Source organism: Ranitomeya imitator, chromosome 4 (genome assembly GCF_032444005.1).
Source record: "Ranitomeya imitator isolate aRanImi1 chromosome 4, aRanImi1.pri, whole genome shotgun sequence".
Lineage (NCBI taxonomy): Eukaryota > Metazoa > Chordata > Amphibia > Anura > Dendrobatidae > Ranitomeya > Ranitomeya imitator.
The window spans coordinates 59,692,631-59,705,005 of NC_091285.1; the positions used below are offsets into that span (position 1 = coordinate 59,692,631).

Below are 12,375 nucleotides of genomic sequence, written 5' to 3' on the forward strand. Positions count from 1 at the left end.
GGCTTGGAAGAGAAACAAGTATTACCACAAGTCCGCTATAGAAACTAGATGGACGTTATAGGAGCAGAGTGGGAGACGGTGTTAAAAAAGTAATCAACCCATACAGTGGCCTGTGTATAGCGATTCCCTGTGGCTTGACCGATTCCCACCTCTGGTGTTCCTTGGAACTGGACAATTTTTCCCTCAAAATCTTTGAATGGCATAAATGGATGAATTAATTAATTAATGAGCAAATGAGAAGATATTGTTATGAAATGGACACAGAGAATAAAGATTTTAACAAGAGAGCCCAGTAAATGAAAAATAATTTATCTGACTCCTACTGTCCAGCTTAAGTTTGTGCACCCATTATTATGTACAAGATAAGTTATTCCTTTGCAAAACAGATTATCACTTGCTAACTCTTTTAGACTGAGCTTGCACGTTGCATACATGATGTCCTTTTTTTTTCCACAGCTGCAGCAAAAAACGCACAGTTTTGCCACCATTTTGAAAATCACGGGAAAAAATGGTTTTATTGCAGCAACAGCAAAAAGAAAATTCACTGTGGCCGTAAGTGACCAGGGGCTTAAAATCGGTACCAGTAACGAGACAATCATGTACCTTGACAAAATCTAAATTCTTTCAGAGATGTGCAGTTAATAAATGTGCAACCATGATCCTCAGTGTCTCAAGACTCGTCTTCCATCAAGCACGTCCGAGACATTATTGGTCATCAGTTGCAAAAGAGCTGCTGTCGATCCCGTAATTTCCTTAATTCCACAACTTTTCTCTGTTTGTGTTGCAATTTCAGTGTTGAGTAATGTATAATCAGTCGAATTTAAAACAGCAAAAAGCTAACACACACAGCAAACTGTACCACTGCTCACACACTTAGGCTATGTTCACGTGTTGCGTTTTTATGCAAATTTTACGCTACATTTTACAGTACAAGCAAAAGCTAGGAGATTTAATAAATCTCATGCACACACACAGTTTTGTTCCTGACAGAACTGAAAAACTGCTGCATTTTTGAAAACTGCAGCATGTCACTTCTTTCAGGTTTTTGCAGCTTTTTTTTCACCTATAGAAAGCAATAAGTACAAAAATGCAGGTATCAGATTTTGCTGTGTTTTTTGTGGGAAAAAAAGCAGACACAGCATGATGTGAAACCCATTTATTCTTGTAATTTTACCAAGTTTAAACCTGGGCTGTGGAGTCGGTAAGCCAAACCTTCGACTCCGACTCTTCAATTTCCATGACACCGACTCCCTCATACATGGCTCATGCTTAAGTTTAAGTGATAAATTTACTGTACTAAAATGGTATCATCAAGCTTTTAATAATTATTATGATACAATAATCAAGCCATTTAGATAGAACATAAGATATATTTATTGGAATACAACTTTAGAACAATAAAAACTTTTGCATATTTTCAAATTATATACTATGCAGTAAGTGGAAAAAAACAATTTTCATCAAAAACGTACTGAACAACATTTGTGCAGTCTATGAATTTTTTTCTGAGAAATAATATCGCCTCCATCAGATCCTCCTTCATAGATGACCTCAAATCTGACCTAATTATTTTAATGCTACAGAACAACCTCTCTACACTAACTTGGGTTGGTGGCAAAGCAGTAACCACATGGGCAACATTTCTGACAATTTCTGGGTAAAAAGGAATTGCCTCGTGCACAGTCAGTTTTGATGAATGATTGAACTCTTCTACTTTTTTGAGAGGAAGTGAAAAATTTTGCTGAAATATGGTCAATCTGTTTTCTATGGGAATGGAATTTTTTTCCCTGCGGCAACGCTTTGTCTGTTCCACGTCATCCAAATACTTTTCGAAATTAAACTCCTCATCTGATGAGGATGAAGAAACGGCAGCAGCACTGGCAGGACCTGAGTCTTCTTGCTCTTGGCCGTCCTGTAGCCCAATCATCCAACTGCTACCTCAAATCAGAGCTTCTTTTCCTTTAACCCTAGAACGCATACCCATAGAAATCTACACATTCACGCTCCTGGGGCCTTTTAGGCCTGTTTACAATTATCATGGAATAACTAAAATAAAAATACTTTTCAAAGTTTATTGCAAAGTAAGGATGCATTCCCACTAGCGCAGGGGTCCGCCAGGATGGGATTCCGTAATGGATCTGACCTCCTGATGACCCCAGCTACGGCTGGCGGACGCATACCTGGGGCCTCGCAGGCCTGCCAGGTTACTTGTTTTCTATTTTCTGTAAAATTACTTTAGTTAGAATTTTGAAACTCTAGGTATTCCTCAGGTATATAGTTGTTAGTAATTTCCAGTTGTTCATATATTTTTATGTTATAGGCATTTTGGTATAACAACCTTTTTTTGGGACTACCCCATGTTAACACACCTGGGGCCTTTTAGGCCTGTGTGCAAATAACACGGAATAACTCAAATAAAAATACTTTTCAAAATTTATTTTACAATTGCAAGGTAAGGATGCATTCCAACTAGCGCTGGGGTCCGCCAGGAGGGGATCCGTAACGGATCTGACCTCCTGGTGAGCCCAGCTAAGGCTGGCGGAATCCCACCATTCCGGCAGCCTTAGCTGGAGTTTCCAGGAGGTCAGATCCATTATGGATCCTCTTCTGGCGAACCCCAGCGCTACTGGGAACACAGCCTAAGATGTGTATATTTCAAAACATAATTATGTGCATAAAACAACAAAAAAGTAAGTAAACAGGCACGCCAAATATAGGCATTCTATATGCAATTTTTTTATGAAAACATTTTTTGGTTGTAGCAAACTTGGTGCAGAAATATTTATTTGTAACTTTACATATTCCCCCGACAATTCTCGCATATTATTTTTTCGGCTGAATGTTCCTTGCATACATTTTGTCCGCAAGTAGAACAGAAATGCTCTGATTTTCTTTCCTTCTTTGCTGGACAAATATAGAAGCGCTTTCTTTTTTTTTCTCTTTGCTCTGGATGTTCCAGAAAGCGTATTCCACATCGGATCATTGCCTCCGTAATTTGCCTTGATAAGCATATCATGCTGCTTCTCTCCATCATAGTAGGCATCAAAAGTTCATAACAAAGTTCTGTCAAAAATAGACGTCTCTTGTCTTTCCTGTTGGCATGGAATCCTGGATTAGTTTGACAATAAACAATGTAGCTATTGAGGGCTGACACATCAAGGATATTGGAAAAAAGGGCAACAGGCCAACGTGTAGTCTGCCTTTTGCACGGATACTCTCCAATCATTTCGTCCATCTTGTCGACACCTCCTTTTGTCTTATTATAATGCAGTATGATTTCAGGGTTTTCTTTCCTGTCATTGGTGTCAATACTTCCATCATGATGCATTGTACTCAGTAATATCACTGATTTTTCTTTCTTGGCTTTATAAGACACAATTGTTGCTTGATTGCAGAAACCAAATACACTCTCGTAGATTGTTCGTTGTGCATTGTGCTTCATGATTGGAGGAATTTCGTGGCGGTTTGGCCTCATAGTACCAACAAGTGTACGTTGCTTTTGAAGCAAAAAGTTGGCCATTTCAAAATTGGTAAAGTAATTATCCATTGTAATATTTTTTCCTGAATTGAAAATTGGTAGAGCAAGTGTTTTTACTATGTCGGAACATAGGTCTTTCTGGACTGGAGCATCAGCTTCTTTGCCCTTCCAAGATCACATGACCATTTTGTCATTCAGAATCCACACTATTCCCAACAACAGCAGAGTCATAAAAGTTCTTCCCCAGCAACAATACAGACAAAAAGACTGAGTATCACATGTAAACCTAGTACAGGCTTAAAAGGCCCCAGGTGCATGAATATGGGGTAGTCCCCAAAAAAAGTTGTTATACTGAAATGTCTGTAACATAAAAATATATGAATAACTGGAAATTACTAACAACTATATACTTGAGGAATACCTAGAGTTTCAAAATTCTAACTAAAATAATTTTACAGAAAATAGAAAACAAGTAACCTGGCAGGCCTGCGAGGCCCCCGGTATGCGTTCTAGGGTTAATGGAATAAATTTATGCACAGTTTATTGAAAGTCTAGATATGCTTTAAGAAGTACTTACCTTCCTTAATCTGCTTTTCTGCTCACTCCAGAACTTCTGAGATGAATGTAAGCTTTACTTCCCTGTGTGTTTGTTATTTCTCACCTTATCTGTAGAGGAGGAGCTTCACTACTTATCATGAACATAAAATGCAGCATAGATTCATCTCGGCTAAAAGTCTAGACCTTAGGTCAGGAAGAGGACAGACTTTTCTAGAACATTTCATATCTTTTCCAAATCCTTATGAAAACAAATATTCCCCACAAACAGCATTGAACTACTGTACCCAATTTATTATATATTTTAGGAGTCGGTCCATATACTGACTCCGACTCCCCGACTCAGACTCCACAGCCCTAGCTGAATGGCAGTTAGGATTAGTACACTTTAATTAAATTAGTGATATATGTAAAGTAGACTTTGACTGATCAATGTGTGAGATTGAAAAATGCCTGACCAACTCAAGGCAGACCAATGTGTAAAATTAAACAGTGTCCTACAAACTTAATGCTCTGCCAGTGTCTAAAGTAAACTATTTCTGACCAACCTGCCTCCCCCCACTGTTTCATTTGTAATGGTGTATTTTTTCCTGAACTCAATTGAACTTTTTGGTTCAGAATGGTCACAATTTTTTTAGACATCAAAATCTATTTCCACTAAATAATTTTATAAGACTGCCTTTTTTTTTTACAAAATGGTTTTACATATATCTTGCAATGGTGACCTAAAACCTTGCATTGTTCACACTTGTGTTGTGGAAGCAAAGCTGAATTTTGAGATCCTGAAAAATGCAACAAAAGCAGCTCCTTTACTGCCAAGAGAGCAGGTTGTGCCTGCAAAAAAAAAAAGAAAGAAAAAAAAGACGCAACATGTGAACATAGCCTTATGCTACGTTCCCACAATGAGCTTTTGGTGAGTTTTTGATGTCGCAGATTTTCTCCACCCATTAAGTAACATAGGTTACGTGAATTTTTTAAAAATACGCAGTGCAAAAAAAACTAATCAAAAACTAATAGTGGAAATGATAGTCCCAGAGTAGTCCATATTTAGTATAATCATTTAAAAAATTGAAATGAATATATATGGACTGTCTGCACAATTTGTATGTAATCACGCCCAAGAGGACATGGTCACTATGCTTGAAAAATGCCTCACAGAGCAAGGCTGAAACATCTTTTGAAATCAATGAAGATTGAAGACTCCTCGATCTGTGACACTGGACATATGGAGTGCTGCCTTTCTTTTACGCATTCTCTATCCATCCACATGATCATATAAGAGTAAATCAAAAAGGTACTACAATGTGTAACTTAGAAGATGGGTTCCACAGCAATGATTGGTTTTTAGGAGGGGAAAGCTCAGGAGTCATTTACACGGCACCTTAGAATGTGAATACATTTAAGGGCAACTTAAAGAATTATTTGCTGGTATCAAAGCAGCAAGCACAGTTTATTCTTAAATCATGCATAAAAACCAGGCCAGCTCCATGCCCATCCTCTTCCGTAAATTGTCCCGAGGAGAAGTTGGGCTGTGTGCACTTTGCTGTGAATTAGCCGGTGCATGCTCATGAAAGCCAATACGTTATCAGCACAGAAGGCACGTTCACATGCATGAACTGGAAGCCCATGTAAAATTGCTACCCAGCAGGCATCTGCCTTTCCCAGAAGAGGCGGCTGTGTACATCACTTAGCAGAATTATAATAAAATAGAAATACTCTCCCGCTGCTTAAGTGCTGCTTCAGTTTATCTCCTTCCAACATTTTGCATTACGTTAAAGTCGGAATAAAAGATTGAAAAGTCGCCTTTCCACAAGAGATTGTAACGAGGGACATAAATGATATGAAATGTTCAAGGATGGAACTTTCTGGAGCATATATGGTGAGCATTTTTATAAAACTTTATGGAGAGTAATATCATTAGTGTTCGAAAAATCATAATTTTGGATACTTTAAAATGATGAAAATCATTTGGCACAACTCGCTGGACAGGTTAGGAAGCAGTCTTTTCCTTACATCATCTTATGCCTGACATTCTTTTCACCAATATTTGGAGTAAGCGGAAAAAATGCACGTTTTATGCATTTCTGATGTAAAGAGAAATGTAGAGAGTGACCAAACATATGGTATAAACCACATACATGTGCTTCTCACAAAATTGGAAGATCATCAAAAAGTTAATTTATTTCAGTTTTTCAATATGAAAAATGAAACTCCTATATTATATAGTCATTACAAACAGAGTGATCTATTTCAAGCGTTCATTTCATTTTGCATATTTTGCCGTTCTACCCAGCTAATTCTTCTCTTTTCTCTGCTCTATGTAGAAACAGGAAGTCTCTTGTCCATGCATTTATCATTCCCCTCTTCAACTCCTGACCCAGCTGCTTCCTGTACTCACACCAGGGACTTGTGTAGTGACTCATGAGTCATGTAGGGACAATTGATCTCCTGTTTCTACTTAGAAGCTTAGAAGGATTCAGCTAGTTAGTTTTTAATCACGTGATGTCATAGACCTAATGGAAAAGGGAAGAATTAGCTGAGTAGAAGTACAAACTGAGCAATTGTAAGTACACAGTGCTGCATAACATGATGACTACAATATATTAAGAGGATTAAAGCTTTGATGGGAGATATTCTTTTAGTACTCTACCAGGAATTCCAGTTAGCACTGAACTTTCTAGAGGTTGGATGGAGTGATTTGATGGATCACTATCTAGACTGGATTTTTATTGGCTATGATTAAGATATTTTAAGACAAACAAAATATCAGAGTAACAAACCTCATGCCACCAACAAGACGTCACGTGACTTCTACTTCTCCCAGATGTTTCTTGCTGAAAAATCCTGAAAGAAAAAGAAAATCATTCTATATACATTTTCCTCTTCCAATATGGAAACTGTATGTGAATAACCATTCGCAAAGTCCTCGTACATGTATATTATTGACAGGACATCTTCTGTTTGCATACTGTACCTGGACCTAGAAACTATCATTGGAGACCTCATGACTTCCCATGTAATCAACAGAGACTTGTTTTTCAGATTGTAGAAACCAATGACGGGAATGAGTCTCCTTAATAATGACGCGCTAACAATTATAAGCCTATGTAGAAGGGTCAATCACAAGTTTTCATTACTGCCAGTGATGAGCTGCAATCTTGGCAGCAAAATTGTACATTCACTCTGAAGGCATCAAAACTATGAATTAACACATGTGGAATTATATACTTAAAGTGTGAAACAACTGAAATTATGTCTTATATTCTAGGTTCTTCAAAGTAGCCACCTTTTGCTTTAATGACTGCTTTGCATACTCTTGGCATTCTCTTGATGAGCTTCAAGAGGTAGTCACCGGGAATAGTCTTACAACAATCTTGAAGGAGTTCCCAGAGATGCTTAGCACTTGTTGGCCCTTTTGCCTTCGATCTGCGGTCCAGCTCACCCCAAACCATCTCGATTGGGTTCAGGTCTGGTGACTGTAGAAGCCAGGTCATCTGGCGTAGCACCCCATCACTCTCCTTCTTGGTCAAAAAGCCCTTACACAGCCTGGAGGTGTGTTTGGGGTCATTGTCCTGTTGAAAAATAAATGATGGTCTAACTAATCGAAGACCGGATGGAATAGCATGCCACTGCAAGATGCTGTGGTAGCCATGCTGGTCCAGTATGCCTTCAATTTTGAATAAATCCCAAGCAGTGTCACCAGCAAAGCATCCCCACACCACCACATCTCCTCCTCCATGCTTCATGGTGGGAACCAGGCATGTAGAGTCCATCTGTTCACCTTTTCTGCGTCGCACAAAGACACAGTGGTTGGAACCAAAGATCTCAAATGAGGACTCATCAGACCAAAGCACAGATTTCCACTGTTCTAATGTCCATTCCTTGTGTTCTTTTGCCCAAACAAGTCTCTTCTGCATGTTGCCTGTCCTTAGCAGTGGTTTCCTAGCAGCTATTTTACCATGAAGGCCTGCTGCACAAAGTCTCCTCTTAAAGGGACACTGTCACCTGAATTTGGAGGGAACAATCTTCAGCCATGGAGGCGGGGTATTTGGGTGTTTGATTCACCCTTTCCTTGCCCGCTGGCTACATGGTGGCTGCAATATTGGATTGAAGTTCATTCTCTGTCCTCCATAGAACACGCCTGTGCAAGGCAAGATTGCCTTGTGCAGGCATGTACTATGGAGGACAGAGAATGAACTTCAATCCAATATTGCAGCCAGCATGCAGCCAGCGGGTAAGGAAAGGGTGAATCAAACACCCAAAAACCCCGCCTCCGTGGCTGAAGATTTTTCCCTCCAAATTCAGGTGACAGTGTCCCTTTAACAGTTTTTGTAGAGATGTGTCTGCTGCTAGAACTCTGTGTGGCATTGACCTGGTCTCTAATCTGAGCTGCTGTTAAACTGCGATTTCTGAGGCTGGTAACTCGGATAAACGTATCCTCAGAAGCAGAGGTGACTCTTGGTCTTCCTTTCCTGGGGTGGTCCTCATGTGAGCCAGTTTATTTGTAGCGCTTGATTGTTGTTTGCCACTGCACTTGGGGACACTTTCAAGTTTTCCCAATTTTTCGGACTGACTGACCTTCATTTCCAGAAGTAATGATGCCCACTCGTTTTTATTTACTTAGCTGCTTTTTTCTTGCTATAATACAAATTCTAACAGTCTATTCAGTAGGACTATCAGCTGTGTATCCACCAGACTTCTGCACAACACAACTGATGGTCCCAACCCCATTTATAAAGCAAGAAATCCCACTTATTAAACCTGACGGGCACACCTGTGAAGTGAAAACCATTCCCGGTGACTACCTCTTGAAGCTCATCAAGAGAATGCCAAGAGTGTGCAAAGCAGTCATCAAAGCAAAAGGTGGCTACTTTGAAGAATCTAGAATATAAGACATAATTTCAGTTGTTCCACACTTTTTTTGTTAAGTATATAATTCCACATGTGTTAATCCATAGTTTTGATGCCTTCAGTGTGAATGTACAATTTTCTTAGTCAAGAAAATACAGAAAAATCTTTAAACAAGAAGGTGTGTCCAAACTTTTGGTCTGTACTGTATATTATATAGATATATATATATATGTATATGTTAAAAAAATTGGAACAGCACCAAACACAGTACCTTAAAGTGCACACATCCCCAGCTTCCGTGGAAGCTGAACAGCGAGGTGCCTGCATGCTGCCTGTTATGATCCAGTGACCTAGGAGCTGCATGAGAACATTCACTGGAGAAAGTGGCCACTGTACTGACCGCAATCCTGAACTTAACACCGCAACTAGAAGTAGTCGTGGAGTGTACCTAACACACCTAGACACCTCGTCACAGCCGGAGAACTAAATACCCCTAAAGATGGAAATAGGAATACTATCTTGCCTCAGAGAAAATCCCCAAAGGCTAGACAGCCCCCCACAAATATTGGCGGTGAGTCGGGGAGGAAAAAACATACACAGGCAGAAAAACAGGATTAGCACAGGAGGCCACTCTAGCTAGATAGTACAGGATAGGACAGAGTTCTGTGCGGTCAGTATAAAAAACCCTTCAAAACATCCACAGCAGAATATACAAAAACTTCCTACATCTCTACTAAAAGATGTAGGAGCGTAAATCTGCAACTCCAGTGAATCCTACAATCAGAGCAGGAATAAAACTGAAACAAGCACACTGGCAGTGTGCCACAGAAACAAAAACCAAACACTTATCTTTGCTGAAATAGGCAGCGAGCAGGAGAAGCCAGAAAGTGAACCAACACTTCACAAGGAACATTGACTACTGGCAAGGGCTAAAGGATCCTGCCCACTTAAATATCCCAGTCAGAATTGTAATCATCCGATACACCTGGCCAGGTCTGTGACTCAGAGACAACTGCATTCCCATCTACAACCACTGGAGGGAACCCAAGAGCAGAATTCACAACAGCTGCCCTGCCACATACTGTGATCGCTGCCGCTGCTGCAGTTACCGCCGCCGCAGCTATCACCGCCGTCAGGTACTCCCCTCTGCTTCTCTTCCCCCCCCTGCCTTGCGATTCCGCGCCCCCCAACCTTCGCTCCCTCCCCCATGCCCTGGAGATCACCCCCCTGCTGCTTGCCAGCTGCATTTCCTCCTGCTGCATCGCACCCGACAGCCCCCGCCCCAGTGATCCCACTGATCGCTCCCTGATCTTCCCCACTGATCGCCCCCCTGATCTTCCCCACTGATCACCCCCCTTATCTCCTCCCTGATCTCCCCGCTGATGTCCCCGCTGCCCCACCGCTGTCCTCCCCTGCCCCACTGCTGTCCCCTCTGCTGTCCTCCCCTGCACCACTGATGTCCTCCCCTGCCCCGCTGATGTCCCCTCTGCCCCGCTGATATCCTCCCCTGCCCCGCTGATGTCCCCCCTGCCCTGTGGATTGCCCCCTGCTCTGCTGATGTCCTCCCCTGCCACGCTGATGTCCCCTCTGCCCCACTGATCGCCCCGCAGATCTCCCCCTTTCCCCGCTGATCTCCTCTCTGCCCCGCTGATCTCCCCCCTTCCCTGCTGATCTCCCCCTGCTCCACTGATCTCCCCTCTGCCCCACTGATCACCCCCCAGCCCCAGTATTTTCATTAGGGTTGGGGCTAAAATTAGGGTTAGGGTTGGTGCTAAAGTTAGGGTTGGGATTAGGGGTAGGGTTAGGATTAGGGTTGGGATAAGGAGTAGGGTTAGGATTAGGGGTAGGGTTAGGGGTAGGGTTAGGATTAGGGGTGTGTTGGGGTTAGGGTTAGAGTTAGAATTGGGGGGTTTCCACTGTTTAGGCACATCAGGGGCTCTCCAAACGCGACATGATGCCCATAGACTATTCCATCAAAGTCTGCATTTCAAAAACGAAATGACAAAAAAAAGACTCGCACATCCAAACTAGTGAGAATAGGTGCATGCCAGGAGCAGCTACCTCCATACATAAATATACAAAAAAGGTTGCACTCTATCGTGCAAAAGCATGTCTAATATGAAATATATGAAATATGAATAGCAAAATGGCTTTTGAACATTAGGAAAATATTTAAGAGACGCTTTGCACAGAATTTGATATAATCAAATAGTGTGAGCCCATTAACCAGTCGTCAAGGTGGTCTCAAAACTGATGGGTCCCTGACCCCCCTGTCCAAATGTGAACACTTAATAAAGGCCAATGTCTGTATGCTTGGGTGAATGTGGACACCTCTGTTCAGTAAAGCCTACATATGAGTTGTGCAAAGCGTCTCTTAAATATTTTCCTAATGTTCAAAAGCCATTTTGCTATTCATATTTCATATATTTCATATTAGACATGCTTTTGCACGATAGAGTGCAACCTTTTTTGTATATAATTGTGTATATATATGCATTTCAAAAACGTCACTACTTCCTTTCCGAGCCCCGACGTGTGCCCAAACAGTGGTTTACCGCCACATATGGGGTATTAGCGTACTCAGGACAAACTGGACAACAACTCTTGGGAACCAATTCCTCCTGTTACCCTTGTAAAAATAAAAAATTGTGGGCTAAAAATCATTTTTGAGGGAAAAAAAAAAGATTTTTTTTATTTTCACGGCTCTGCCTTATAAACTTCTGTGAAGCACTTGGGGGTTCCAAGTGCTCACCACACATCTAGATAAGTTCCTTGGGGGGTCTAGTGTCCAAAATGGGGTCACTTGTGGAGGGTTTCTACTGCTTAGGCACATCAGGGGCTCTGCAAACATTTTATGACGCCAGCAGACCATTCCATCAAAGTCTGCATTTCAAAACGTCACTACTTCCATTCCGAGCCCTGACGTGCGCCCAAACAGTGGTTTACCCCCACATATGGGGTATCAGCGTACTCAGAACAAATTGTTCAATAACTTTTGTGGTTCAGTTTCTCCTTTTATCATTGGGAAAATAAAAAAAATTGTTGCTAAAAGATCATTTTTGTGACAAAAAAGTTAAATGTTCATTTTTTTCTTTCGATGTTGCTTCTGCTGCTGTGAAGCACCTGAAGGGTTAATAAACTTCTTGAATGTGATTTTGAGCACCTTGAGGGGCGCAGTTTTTAGAATGGTGTCACTTTTTGGTATTTTCAGCCATATAGACCCCTCAAACTGATTTCAAATGTGAGGTGGTCCCTAAAAAAAATGGTTTTGTAAATTTCGTTGTAAAAATGAGAAATCGCTGTTCAAATTTTAACCCTTATAATTTCCTAGCAAAAAAAAATTTTATTTCCAAAATTGTGATTATGTAAATTAGACATGTGGGTAATGTTATTTACTATTTTGTGTCACATAACTCTCTCGTTTAACAGAATAAAAATTGAAAATTTGAAAATTGCCAAATTTTCAAAATTTTAGCCAAATTTCCATTTTT

General features: G+C 40.8%; 1 protein-coding gene across 1 annotated transcript in view; it reads right to left on the reverse strand.

Moving 5' to 3' along the window:
* Positions 1-12,375, reverse strand: part of ATP10B (ATPase phospholipid transporting 10B (putative)) — a 605,931-nt gene that overhangs the window by 398,240 nt on the left and 195,316 nt on the right. The window contains exon 3 of the mRNA XM_069763782.1: positions 6,814-6,877. The gene's annotated coding sequence lies outside the window, so the exon portion shown is untranslated. The remainder of the gene's footprint in view (positions 1-6,813; positions 6,878-12,375) is intronic.